At 38.4% G+C, this 12,872-nt stretch overlaps 1 protein-coding gene across 1 annotated transcript in view; it reads right to left on the minus strand.

The window, feature by feature from the left end:
* Nucleotides 1-203: 203 nt before the first annotated feature.
* fgfr4 (fibroblast growth factor receptor 4) overlaps nt 204-12,872 on the minus strand; it is a 38,175-nt gene continuing 25,506 nt past the window's right edge. The window contains exon 23 of the transcript XR_006012905.1: nt 204-214. The gene's annotated coding sequence lies outside the window, so the exon portion shown is untranslated. The remainder of the gene's footprint in view (nt 215-12,872) is intronic.

Genomic DNA, 12,872 nt, shown 5'->3' on the forward strand with positions numbered 1-12,872 from the left:
CAGCAGCCACTTCCAAAGCAGCGCTTGATCATGAGGACAGAGTAGCATGTGTCAGCAGCCTGTAACAGCAAGTTTCACTTTGTGGCTGTTTTCCTTTGCCTTTCTTGATATTGAACCTTGTAAAAAAAAAAAATATATATATATATATATATATATATATATACATGATATTGTTTCCTGTAACACTGTGATTAAATTGCACCACAGGACGTATCTAATGCACTTTCTGTAGAATATTTACTGTGGCATCTTTAGTTTCAGTACTGCAGACCTGCTCCGAAGCTGAACATGTGGTTGTCTTCTCACTGCAGAACAACTGTCTTTTCCTAAACCCTTAAAATGAACCCAAACCAAACTAAATGTGCAAATCAGCGACTGTTTGTTCAGTCCTTTTCTAATTCTGCTGTCAAGAGCATGAACATTTAATATGCTAACAGAGACATGTAGAGTCTGAGATTAGTACCTTTTTCCTTTGTTTTGTTTTTTTTTTTTGTTTTTTTGTTTGTTTGTTTTGGTTTTTGTTTTTTTTTGCAGTTTCTTTGAGCCTTTCATGGTCTGGAGTGTCCACTCTTGGAAAAACTGGCAGCTGTCTAAATGGTTTCAGCTTGTGAATCTTTCTCATTTACCATGGTACTATGTGACTTACGGAAATGTAATCGTGCTTTCATCCAGAGGCACAATTCCTCTCCCTCTCTAAGACATCATCAAGGCTTACTCATGTTAGATTCATGTCATGATGTAAACATACAGCCAGATTCAATCAAATTCTAACTCTAGTCAATTATAACATTGTAATGTCTTTACCTGGTCCTGGCTGCATATACACACAAATTACGCAGCAAGACCTTTTTTTTTTTTTCTTTTTTTTTTTTGCTGCTGAATTAATCTTTTGGTTTATAAAAAAAAGGCAAAACAATATTCCAAATGTACATACACAGACTTTAAAGAAATAAAATTGACCAAACATGATGTAAATAAATGTGACATTTTATTGCAAAAAGAAAAAGAAAACCAACTAATTTCATTAAGTTTTTTATACACTGTGTGTGCTGTCCATTACCTCATCACCTCTTCCATCTGCCATCCATGGAGTATTCAGAAAATGGTCCAAAATGAAGCCCAGGGGGATATCTCAGTCTGCAGGGTATCACAGCATCCTCTGAAAGCCTTCTGTTGATTTCCCTGCACAAATTGCCACTCAGCTGGGTCTGAGGTGGTTCAGTTATGTTCAATTATGCTTTTTTTCCTACTCTGAGCAGGCTGATCTCAGAAAGAGCCTGACCTTTACTAAAAGTCATCTGTGGGATAATCCAATTGAACCTCTGACCTGAAACCATTTAACCCGGAGCTATAAATTGTAGAAATCTAATATTGACCTAATGTCACAACCAAAATGCTGCTTGGTTTGGCTGTGAGAACTGTACTTGTGCATGGCATGCTTCACTCCATTTACAACTAATTACATATAATTTATGCTTCATTTACATTCCTGTTGTGTGCTTTTGGGTTGTTTGTGTTTTCCTTCAAAAACAGAGATGGATTTTGTTTCCATTCAACCATTAAAAATAAATGCGCATGCAGAAATGTGCAGTTGTGCAAACAGTCTTACCAGATTGTTATCAAACACAGTTTAAAAGATAATTACAAGTGTTTTATTTCTGTAGGACTGTTTGTTTTAAAACAGACAACTGGGGAAAACCTTGAAATGTGACTTGAGTTATAATTGCATGAATATTTATAGCGAGTAGATCTCTTCCTTTTTAGAAGTATCACTTCATCATTTTGACTTTAGTCTGGACACATTTAGTACTTTGCGACCGGTTATCTTCATCTGCAGGACGAGCTTGTTGCGCTAAGTTAGCATTCCAAGGCTTGTAGCTGCAACCATTAGCCAACTGTAATTTGTGATACAATAAATTTTACCTGAGTTCAGGGGCATGGCACGAACTTCTGGGCCCAATGCACAAACCATCTATGTTTCCTCAGAGCACCAAAAGTAGGTGATGAAATAATCAGACTGTCTTATTCATCATTCATTATCTTTTAAGATAAAATTTTATATTTCCATCAAAATAGCTAGCAGTGTTCCGTTAGCCTCTACAAATTTACCAAGCCCCTCTGAAAACAGAAACCAAGGTGGTTTCCTCCCTTCCCCCAAGAAATAATCCCAGTCCAGTGTGATTGGTCAGTTCCACTAGTGTGATTAGACACAACCCACCATGTTTGCCAAATTTTTGTCCTTGTACGGTTGAAAACGAACAGTCTACCACTATCAGTAAATCAAATTTCATGACTGCCACAAAATTAGGTTGAAGTCTTCTGACTGGGTCTTCCACATTTTACAGACCCACTTCTGTGCTTTCGTTTTGACCTGTACCTATTGTAGGTAAGCACAGATTTTACAAATTACATTACAAATGACATTTTGACTAATTTCATTGTATGTGTCCTTGTGACATTGAAATAAAGTTAAAGCCTTAACTTTATCACAATAAGGTGAATACTAAAATGTACTGAGGAGTGAGATCTTGCAAATCAAACCATCATTTTACTTGATATAATTTAACTTTGTCTTGTGCACCGTAAGAAAACAAATAAGCCTTTGAATCCAAATTCATCCTTCATTTACTTTTTTCTCTCCTACATCTTTTTAGGACGCATCATTTTCTTCCATCTTCTCACCAACACTCACTCTCTTTTGCACTCACATACACACACTTCTCCCTCTTAACCTCTTGGATGCTTGGCTTCCTGTCCCACTGCAGCCTGAAAGCCGAGCCAAATCAATTAGTCTGAAGAAATTACAGAGCAATAAATAACGAGGGCCAGTCGGCAGCAGCCGAGACGGGCGGAGGGGAAACCAGAGTTATATGGGGCCCCTCCTGTCTGCATGTGTAGCTTAGGATGCTGGGGCCCTACAACCTCAAACTAATAACAATATCAGCTTTTTATGCTTCACTGCATGATATTTACAGGATGGCCAAATCAACTGGAAGAATATGGTTTAACAAAGGAAATAGTTTTCATGCTTAATTTATGACAGCACATGTTTTTTATAAAAAACAAAAAGACATTTACAAAAACAATAAATGAGAAACAAATGACATTTTAGTTTTCATCAAACTTGCGTAAGAGTGAGTTTTTCTGCATAAATTAGAGGAATGAAACTATAATGGGATGTTCTAGGGACTGTGGGTAACCTTAGATGCCAGATTTGGGTGGGCGGGTGTGGGGCTGACCCTGAACTCCTCTCATGTTACTTGATCCAGTCTGTAGCAGACTGTCCCAGTCAAATATTTGTCTTCATATCACACAAATGTAATGTTCAGAAATGCTTTGATTTTTAGCCCTTACATAACACTAACAAAAGCTGCATTCAGTCTATTTTTGCCATTTAAAAACTGTGAAATAAGAAGCTCTCAGATTATATTTATTACAGTGACTGAAAAAAGTCAGTATTTTTCTATGTGTATGGCACATATATAACAATAAGACCGTTATTGTTAGCAAAGTTGATGCAAACATAGATTTTATTTAATGTAACAACAAGAACACAGCTGTGAGCTGCAATATCCCAACAATAGATGTATGGTACAGCATGGGGGACTAAACTGAGATCACCAGGAAGTGGGTCATGTCTTTGCCAATAAGGTACGGATATTTATCATTGTGGTGACAGTGAGCAGTTTTTATCATTATTTTATTCCTTTTTGTTCTTTGCAAGGTGTGCTAAGCAGAGTGGACTTTGTAGAGTCAGAGGGGATTTTGAGGAATTGCTAAGGGCACATTTACACCAGTCCTTCTGAGTTGAATCCTAGTTTGTCAGCGAGGGAAATTTTCTTAGTTTGGGGGTGTGTGAATGCACAGACAAACTTGGATTGGATCAAAGAAACAAACTCTAGTCCACCTGCAAACCCAGGTCTCGGTTTGCTTCAAGTGCACCAAATACAGGACGCAGACTGCAAAGCAAAGGGGTTGTGGGTTCATTGCAGAGCATTGTGGGTAAACACATAAAACATATGCATGTGTAGGAAGTTATGAAGTCTCTTGCAAATATCGTCAGTTGTGGGTTTTTGGGCTTGTTTTCCTGATAAATAGGAGATGTCTAAAATATATATAATAAAGAGTAGAAAAGGGTGTATTGGAGGGCTCATTGTGCAGCCCCTCTAAAAACCTTCTTATCCGTGAGGCTGATGGATCAGTTTCACAGTCTCATGACAGTTGTTAAACTCCCCTGGTCTGTGAATCGTTGCAACCCCCACCTGAACCGAGTCTCCAGGTGATAGCAGAGTCTAGCAGACTATCCTGGTGTGAATGCAACCATTAAGGGGCTCCCTTATGTATGTAATAGTTACATCCATTCCAAGTGTTGACACACATCACCATCTTTCCTATGCATCTTTTATGTTGCCCCCGGTTAGGAAGTTAATTCACATCTGCTAGTGGGCAGTGCCGGGTTTAGACTTCTCTCCTACGTTCTGGTGTCGGTTCCGGACACCGGTTAGTGGAGGTAATGCACCACTATCAATTTGCTTGCAACCAACCAACAGCTATTCTTCAAAGCTCTCTCCATCCCTACAGTTTTTTCCTCGTCGTGGTCTTATTCCTCCTCCTGTTCCTCTTCTTCTTCTCTGGGGTCGATCCTTGGACTGGTCACGTCAGCTGTACTGCTCACCACTGACCCTGCCGTGTTATTGCTTTGTTGTGCAACTGATCTGCAAGGCCCTGGAATAAACTCATCAGTATGCACATAAACAACACAGGAGCGAGAAGAAAGTGTCGGTCTGCGTATCCATCTTCTGCATCAAGCATGAATGGGCCTTATGACAGTGTTTCTCAGTCTTGGTCCTCGGGGACCCCTGCCCTGTATGTTCGAAAGGTTTCCGTATTTTAACAAGCTTGACTTTAATGAATGGCTCATTAGAAGGCTTGCAAAGAACTTGATGAGAATTTCAGTTAATTTTAATCAGCTGTGCTGGAGTTAGAAACCTTGGAAACATACAGGACAAGGTTCCCCAAGGACCAGGACTGAGAAACACTGCCCTAAGAGACAGGGTTGTGTGTGCAACTCATTAGCATATTCAAAGACCCCACTTACTAACTGAGGAAAGAATTGGACAGCCTACCCTAAGCAATATTAAGTTTGTTATTGTTTTTTCTTTCATTTCAAAAACTTAAAATAATCTCGTTTTCAGGAAAGCAGATGAGTTGTGGGTGAATAAGCATCTGTTTGAAGGGAACTTTTATAACCTGGTTGGACAAACAAGGTTGTGATGGTGTCACTTCAAGTTTAAGATAAGAGATAACTCTGTTTGTCCCACAGCAGGGAAATTGAAATGCTTCAAGAGAAAATATATTTAGTACTTTTTTACAAACCAAATTCACCAAATCTATAATTAGTTAACTTGTAAATGTAGATTTGGGGAATTGGGCATATTTTTGGCTACTTGTTGGTAGGATCTTGATAAAAATGTTAAACTTAGCTGATGCTAGGTAGCTTTTGATTTTATCAGTCATGTGAATATTAAATTCACATACACATCTTTTAATTTAACACCAACTGTCAGTGATTGACTTGGCTGGTTTTTAGCTGCAGAGGCTGGAAACCAGGATGCAGGATGGCCTCTGTATCTGCTACATGCTGTGAAAGACTGCAGGGTCCATCTGCATTATGTCTGAGAATCGCAGTTATATGCAATCCGATGCAGATATAATAGCATGTTTACAGAGTTCTAGTAAATTATTTATTCAAACTTCACATCCTTTCTCATGCTCCTCTAATTCAGGTCTTATCACCTCCACCTGGTTGGAGGATAAATAGCATTTTCATTTGAGAAGTCAGCTCTGAGGTAAAACTATTCTAAACATAATTCACACTTAAACTAATATAAAATAAATAACTAAAATAAAACAATATTTTATAAGTGATTAAAGCATCCAGTCCCTACCTTTCGATGAGCAGTCTGTGCCATCTTCACTTCCAACAAGATAAATATGACTGAAATGCCACAGCAATAGAATAAAACCAGCTGACTGAAACAGAATGAAAGGCCTGTGAAATGTGTGGTAATCAAACTTGTTGTTCACCAACAGAAAATAAATTGTGACTTCCACTCCTCTATGTGGGTACAGGGCTTAAGTTGTACATATTTCAAGCATCTTTGCATTTCGTCTAAAGTTATACAAACCAGCAAATTATAAACTAGTTTCTTTGGTCTGGTTCATGTTTTTATGTGTTTATTTTAGTAATCGATCACAAATGAAGCAGGAAGTGGAACATAATGCTACAGCTGGAACTGAAGTCCTGGTTCTCATTCACCTCATTCAGTTTGAACTACTTGAACTTTTTCATGAAAAAGTGAGAAGACATTTTACAATGTGTAGATAGATTTCAGTTTCTCTAATGCATCGGTGATGACGGATTCATCTCACACTGTGACATGAAACAAGTTTCTTAGCTGAAGAAAACCTTCATATATATATATATATATGTATAGTAAGAAGTGCTGGTTATCTGGAGAAAATAAAGGCAGATTAAGGCAAACAAAAATTCACTCATCATAAGACAACAAGCTTCATGATTGTTGTGGAGTTTTTTCTTTTGTTTTTTTTATTTGGAATAAAGGCATGATGACAAACAAATTAAAAGTTTCAAGACAAGTCTTTAATTCTGATCAGAAGGGTAAAGTCAGTAGAAAGCGTCCAGGGAGTATTTCACTGGCCAAAATGGCCTATTTTTTATTTGAGACATTATCAACATAGCAGAGAACAGGCATCCAAACATCTATTGGTTCTATCTGGTCTGTGTCCTGGAGTGGCAACACCACCGCAAATCCAGCCCCTGTAACACCTCATGGACCGACAGAGACTTGGTGTGATTATGATGATGATGATGACGATGATGATGATGATGATGATGATGATGATGATGATGAGTGCATAAAGTCAATATAACTGGGTAAATGTCAAAAAGCAATATTTGACCACATGATTGAGATAATGGAATAATTAACTAGTGATCTTGAGATAACAGCATAAAAATAAATAAATAAGTAAATAAATAAGTAAATAAATAATCAGTCTGAGGTGGTGGTGGGTACCTCTCCCTGTACCATCTTTCATACTTGTGGTGCCAAAATTTACATTCAACAGAACAAAACATTCACACAACATTGTCTAAATGTAAACATGAAACAGGCGGTAAGCTCCAACTTACTGGGTAGTTATCACAAAAGGTAAAAGGGCTTTAGATCGTACAGCCTATACACTCTTTTAAAGTGAATGAACTGGCTTTAAGGCCTTATCCTTTACACGTCCTCTTATAAGGTCTGATTTGATCTACATCCCTTAAAGCCACAGAGGATTCTCTGACTAACCTTCTCAGCTGTTTGTATGATCCTAAAAGCCTGAATGGATTTAAATTTCCTCCACTTAAATAGGAAAAAACTGATATTGTCTTTTTTGGAAATTCTGAGCTTCTGAATGGTACAGTTAGTGTTCTTGGTCTGCTTGACTTGTTTTGTCGAACCCATGCCAAAAATCTGGGTGTGGTTATAGACAATTCCTTTAACTTCCACCGGCAGGTCAATTCTGTAGTAAAAAGTCTTTTTTTTTCCATCTGAGGCTGCTTGACAAGTTAAAGCCCTACCTGCCCAAGCATGGCCTTGAAAAAATTATCCACCGGCTCATTATGTCCCGCTTAGATTACTGCATCTCCCTATATTGACCAGTCATCTCTACATCGACTGCAGCTGCCTAAAACGCTGCTGCTCGGTTGCTTATAGGGACAAGACGGCGTGATCACATCACCCCTGTGCTCGCCTCCTTGTATTGGCTTCGTCTTAGTTTTAGGACCCAGTGCAAGATTTTATTAATTGTTTTTAAAGCCTTTAATGGTTTGGCCCGCTCATACTTGTCAGAGTTGTTAAACCAGCATGCTCCAGCCAGGACTCTGAGGTCCTCTTCACAGTTCCTACTGAAGGTCCCGTATGCTAGCCTTACATCCAGGGTGACAGAGCTTCTCTGTTGCTGCTCCTAAGCTGTGGAACAGCTTCCCTTCACATCAGAGCTGCTCAGTCTGTCGCTGGTTTAAAGTCTTTACTCAAAACCTACTTATTTGTGCTGGCATTGGAACAAAACTGAGCTTGACATTCGCGTGTTTTTATTTAATTTATTTTAGTTTTATTCTAGTTTTTAATTCTGGTTTGGTTGTTGTTTTATTATTTTATTGATTTTATCTTTTTTTATCAATTTTATTTCTCTTTTTATTTTCATTGGTTTTATTGTTTTATTGTGAAGTGCTTTATTTTAAACTGTGGAGTGTTTGTTGTTCTTTTGTTCAGCACTTTGGGCAACTGCTGTTGCCAGAAAATATGCTATATAAATAAACTTGAACTTGAACTTGATTTTATTCTTCACATCTCGGTTGACACGCTAAGAGCTTTGATGTCACATCCACAGACTGCAAGACTCCACATTCCAAGAGGGTGCATGGGACTTTTCTGCTGTACGGATACTGGGGCAGTCTTGAATACATCAATAACTGAATGAAAATGTTGCTCTTCATGTAATTATATAAAGTATTGTCTTGGTTCTCCATTATGTATCACCTTCATCTCCAGAATCACAGAAACATTGATCAGTGCCCTCAGCAGGCAAATCAGCACATATAGTCCTCTCTGACAGACTGTCAGCCAAGAAAACAGCCAGGACAAATGTCCTATCCCTAAACGAAACCAAACCAAGCTGTTTTTGTTGTAAATCACACCAAAAACAGGTAAAACTGTCTGGCTAGTTTATGCTTTTGCAGTAAAAAAGTGATAGAGAGCGATGGCACATTTGTGGTAATGGTGCAGTTTTTTCTCTGGTTTTTAGTCGGTAAACAGAGAGCAAGTGTGTTGATGCAACTCATGTCCTCTTTCCAGCAGGCTGTGTCAGCACTGTCACCACCATGGGTCCACGTGGCTGCTTGTTGTGTTACGGCTGGCTCTCTGTGTGATAAGCTGCCCTCATGTTGTCCCAGTGCTAACTCAACATCCTGTGTCTACACTCTCTTCCTGGCCTTATCACTCAGTGTGTGTGTGCAGACAGTATCACAAATACTTCCGGAGGTCAGTAGATAAAAGCAGACCAACAAATATTACACTGGACGCACACACACACAGTTTGACAGCCTTGTACTCTGTGTGCATGTATAGTCCAGGGTTCAGTGCTCCAGCACAGCAGTTAAACTTTAAACACAGTGATAAACAGCAGAGTTGCTTATGCCTCCAGTCCACCTCTCCAGTGAGTTTGCTCAGATTATTCTTACAAAACTTCCAGTGACGATTCAAGTTTTGTCCCACTTAAAGATAATTGAGGAGAATGTGGACCCTGCAGGGAAGACACGGATCATACATGGCTGAACTTATCTCTTCCTGCTGAAAGAGAACTGTAGGCTATTTAAAAGGACTAAAGAAATAAAAAACTCCAAAAAGAGCAACAAATAAACCAAATGTTCCCACACAAAACAGGTCAAACAACTGTATTTAATTTATTTATTTTAAGATTCATTAATCAAATACCGTTTGAGGTTTTATTTCTGGGTATAGAAGTGGCTCAAGCTCCACTTCCATCAGATATACATGATGAAAATCACAAGGTGGATGTTCACTTTCATTTCAAACGGTGAAAAGCAAGACGACTTGTTTTGGACAGTGATGCTCTGGGAGTATTCGTCACAGGGAACGTGATTTACAAAAAGATCTGAAGACCACAAATCTGAAGGAGTTTTTAGAAATTGGCATCATCCTCCATGAAGGGAAAGTTCAAAGTCCATAGTGTTCCTCAATGTGCTGTATGAATGTAATGTAGTTTTAGCGTTGCTCTTAAAGACAGCATGTTTACCTGTTTTTAACTGTTAACACAAAGAGCAGATGAGCACCAGGATGAGCCTGGGCTGCTCTTTAGATGCATTTTGTACCCACCAGCTCTTGTTTTCTTTACTATCTCCTAAAAACGCCTGCCAGGCCTATGTGGTGAAAAGCGAAGTGGTGACTGTTAGGATTGTGCAATGAGCTACAGTCGGTCTGAAAAGACTGTTTGCTGTGTAACAGCGACGTTGCTGCATGCCGCTCTTTATCGCTCTATTTTGCACAGATAAGACACCGAGAACTTGAGGGCAGTGTAAAGTTGATGTTTTGGCACTGCAAACCTTAAATATTTGGGCTGCTCAAGATGCTGTTGGAATTCCTGTGATATTATGAGGATGATGAGTTAAGAAAGACAAGGCAAATGTTGCCAGCAGTGCTGTTTATTTTGACTCTAAGAGACATTTTCTCTTCAAAGCATTTTATTTTAGTGCCGTCATAACAAATGTCATCCTCCGATTATTGAAAATTGCCAAGTGATAATAACTGTTGTTTATTTAACAAATACAGACAGGAATTTACTGAAACTTTATCTGCAAAATGTCAGTACTATTCCAAGCTGAGGCTTATAGGAACGGCTGTGGTTCAAAAATGGACACAATGAACTCCAAGCACATGCTAACAGCTTGTAAAAGATCTGGATTTTTATTCTTTGTTTGACATCTTTTTCCACATAAATATTGGAACCAAGATCATTATTGATAATTTCAACAATTCATTACTAATTAAAGCTGTGGTGTGTCAGGGGGTTAGGATGAAGCTGGAGAAAATTAATGGAAGAACAAATGTAAGTTTTCTTCTTTACCACTCTCAGCTTTTTTATTAACACCACAGAAGAAAATCTAAAGCAACAACATCCTGGACTGGAATTATAGACTGGAATGAGATACGTTGATTTTCAGATACATATCTATAGATAGATAAAAAAAAACAAACAGACAGACAGACAGACAAATAACAGTGCACAACATGGGCTTAAAAATACCAATAAAAAGATCCTCAATCTTTTAAAAGGCAATTATACCAGTGTCTCCACAGATCAGAGAAATAGCGGATGGCACTGTATTTAATATTTGTTAACGATAAAATCATCATATTTTCTGATGCATTCAGACGACACATAAATTTAAACATTAGATTCCTTAAAAGGGCTCGTAGTGTGTTCACTCTGTGAGTAACAAACAGTTCACTAGCTTTAGTCCATCTGGGCCTTTTTAACAGAAGCCTCAGAGCATCATTATAGGCAACTTTCAGTCTTTGTAGGCTAGATTTTTTAAAGTTCACCCACAGATGAGCTGTGTATAGTGGGGTACAGTAAGCTCTAAACAAAGTTACTTTCATTCCAACAGAACAAGAGCCAAACCTAGAGACAAAACATTGTCCTGTGCATATAACATTTATACACATGTCCTCATCATCTGATAGAGAATCAGTCAGAATATGTCCAAGATATTTTACTGTATTAACAACAGTGAGAGTATTTCCAGACCATTTAAACTGAGGAAACACAAGAGCTCTGTCCTCCTTTGTGCGACATTTCATGATGACACTTTTAGCAGAGTTGTATTTTACATCATTTTGTTCACCATATGCAAAACACACATTAAGCAGCTCCTGAAGACCAGCTGAGCTAGGGCTAAAGACCACCAGGTCATCTGCATACATAAGGTGGTTGACCACAGTCTCTCCAGCCATGCACCCAGTTCTGCACTTGTTCAGAACTTCAGACAAGTCACTCATATAAAAATTGAATAAAATTGGGGACAGCAAACTTCCTTGTCTCTCTCCATTACTAATGAGAAAGGGCTCAGACACACAGTTGTCTCATTTGACATGCAAGGTCTGATGTGCATACCAATAGGACAAATAAGATATTTCAGTACATTAGCTCGACTCAGTTGGTGAAATAGTTTTTGTGGTTTATACTATCAAAAGCCTTAAAGGCGTCTAGAAAACACATGAATACAGTAGAGTGCTTATTTTTGTAATTGCTTAGTAGCTCTTTTGAAGCATAAATACACATGTCAGGGCCATGGTTGGGTTTAAAGCCAAAGTGATTATCTGTAGATTCAATGTGATGGTTAAACCTCCTCAATAAGATATGTTCAAACACTTTTGATAGTACACTGGCAAGAGCGATGGGTCTATACTTTTCAGAGCTGCCCACTTTCCCTGCTTTGTCCTTTTGTACAGATACTAACTGCACTCTCATCATTGAGTCTGGAATGAAACCATGCACCACAGAGGCAGAAAGACATAATGTAAGAAGGGGAGACAATCTTACACTAGAATATTTCAGATGCTCTGCAGAAAGTTGATCCATTCCTGTGGATTTGTTTATTGACAGACTTTGAATTGCTTTATGTACCTCATGTGTTGTGATGGGTTCAACAAAGTCAATATTATGTACAGTATAAGGTGTACTAGGGACACAATTAAAGAGTTTGGAATAATGCTTCCTCCACAGCTCTACAATCATATGAGATCCAGAGACTCTGTCTACTGTATGCGGTAGAGAGGGTTTACAATTATTAATAGTTTCACCTCTTTCCAGAATGCCTTTGTGTTCTTTCCTAATAGATTTGTAGCCATAGAATCAGCTCTGATAGTTTGCTCATTTTTACTAACATCTTATTGCATACTTATATTTTGCGTTTGCATATTTTTTGTGATCAAATAGAGGCCCCTGTCTGGGTTTTCCTGCTATTGCCCAGGACCTAGTGGCATCACGAGCTTCTGACTGGATTTCAGATACATAAATATTCCATCCAGGCCTTATTTTTCTTTTTGTCTTCTCCTTATGTTATGGCTACTGGCTTTAATCAATGCAGATACAATGTCAGAATACATAGAAGCAATATCTTTCTTGGGTACTTCATTAACACAATTGTGATCTGTGCACATTAAAGCTTCTTTCAGCAGTGTAACATGATTTAACAATGCATCAGTACGAGCACAATAATC

This window comes from Melanotaenia boesemani, chromosome 15 (assembly GCF_017639745.1).
Source record: "Melanotaenia boesemani isolate fMelBoe1 chromosome 15, fMelBoe1.pri, whole genome shotgun sequence".
NCBI lineage: Eukaryota > Metazoa > Chordata > Actinopteri > Atheriniformes > Melanotaeniidae > Melanotaenia > Melanotaenia boesemani.